A 2,235-nucleotide genomic window follows, 5' to 3' on the forward strand; every position below is an offset into this window, starting at 1 on the left:
TGCTTTCTTACTGGAACTGTTTTAGTCAGCTTTTTTACTGCTGAGACTAAAGGACCTGACCAGAATAGTTGTAGAAGAGGAAGTTTATTCTGGGTGCTTATGGTTTCAGAAGTCTGAGTCCAGAGAAGGCTGGCTCCATTCCTTGGGGCTCTAGGTGATGCAGAACCTCATGGCAGAGGAGTGTGGTGAAGGGAAGGGACTCACATGTTGATCTGGAAGCAGAGAGAGAGAGACTCCACTTACCAGACACAAAATAACATACCCCAAAGGTGCACCCCCAATGACCCACCTCCTCCAACCCCACCCTACCCACCTTCAGTTATCATTTAATTAACCCCTCAGGGGGTTAATTCACCGATTAGGTTAAGGGTCTTCTAATGCAATCATTTCACCTCTAAGCCTTCTTGCACGAGCTTTTGGGGGACGTCTCACACCCAAATCATAACAGTATCTTTAAAGGTCTCACCTCCTCCTTATTTGTAAAGGAAACATTATAAAGTCATGTCTCCTATATCATCCACAGTAGTATGCTTGTGAGTAATAAAACTTAAACACAAGTAGCTTAGTGGTTATTATTTCAAAATAAATCAATTTACTTTTAATGTGGGGGTATTTTTCTTGACCATGGTTGTGCACTCACAACAAGACTTTAGGTTGGAAGAAAACCCACCTGCACTGACAGATAATGACATTCAGATGAATTAATGATGACCACAGGGACACTGCATGCCATCTTCTCCCTCTAAAATAAACATCTGAAATTATTTATGTTGGACTTCAGAGACGAATGCATGTGTATATCAGCAGGGAATGATGCATACACAGAGCTCTCTTGGGATGTCCTCACACAAGGGAAGCGTCTCACTTTTTAAGGAAAGAAGCAATTAAACTACCTGTGGGACTAAGCTGGATATTTTAAGTATGCACACATGCCTTTGTATGATCTGTTATTTCTCATTTTCAATCTTTAATATATAATTGAAAGACTAATGTGCATTCTTTTTAGGACAGAACTTTAAATTTTTCTTCAAATGTATATTCATTTAACTGCTGCCACAATCACCCATAATAATTTTTTTAATCATTACAATCAATTGTATCTTCCACCTTCTGCCCCTGGTAAATATCATTTAATTTTTCCTTAATTTTCCTTTTCAAGAAAATCCTTTACTGGACTCCTAGAATATGTATTCTTTGGTTCATTCATTTGGTGTAACATATTTGAAGTTCATCTGCAATGTTACCCATATCGGTGGTGGTATCTTCTACTGAGAATAATCTCCATTATGAGATTTATTTCATAGTTTAGGGGCAGTTATTATGGTTATAATTAAAGTAACAGTGATTACAAATAAAGCTGATCTTACTCTTAAATGTATTTTGTTAAAACGTAGGTTTCATTGCATCTGGATCAGTAAACAGGAAACATTGCCTCTCTCATTCTGTGAAGTCAGCATAGCCTCATACCAACATTAGGCAAAAATATCAGAGACATAAAACTATAAACCAATACCCCTGTTGTATATGTGTAAAGCAATATTTAAAAATTCTAACAATCCACATCTATCAGCGCATTAAAATAACTATCAATCATGACTGTGTAAGTTTTACTCCAAGAATGTAAAGACACTTCAGTTTGCAAAAAAAAAAGCATATAATAAACTATATTAATACAACCAAGGGAACAACGGGATCATTTCTGTAAGCTAGGGTAAACATTTACCTAAGTTTTACTTCTTTCATGAAAGGAACACTCGGAAAGTTAGGAACAGAAGTGAACATCCACAAACTATAAAGAACATATACAAACCACAGCTAAAATCATAATCCAAAGGGAAAGGCTGAAGACTTCCCCAAAAGTAGCAGATAGAAATATTGCTGCTTTCACCTCAGGGACATTTCTTACAGGTTCTCTTCCTCCAGGATTGCTAGCCATGGGTGGCAGTACAGTCCAGCATATGGTCATCAGTCCATTACCAGCTGCCTAGGTCAGAGACCCAGACTGGGTGCCAGCTGGATGGATTCAGCCTCCTTCCCACATAAGAAATAAACAAAAGGGATTCCTGGGCCCCATGTCAATGTTTATAGCAACTCAATCACAATAGCTACATTGTGGAACCAACCTAGATGCCCTTCAATAGATGAATGGATAAAGAAACTCTGGTATATATACACAATGGAATAGTAGTCAACCATAAAGAAGAATAAAATTATGGAAATTGCACATAAATAAAT

The sequence above is a fragment of the Sciurus carolinensis genome, chromosome 11 (genome assembly GCF_902686445.1).
Source record: "Sciurus carolinensis chromosome 11, mSciCar1.2, whole genome shotgun sequence".
Taxonomy (NCBI): Eukaryota; Metazoa; Chordata; class Mammalia; order Rodentia; family Sciuridae; genus Sciurus; species Sciurus carolinensis.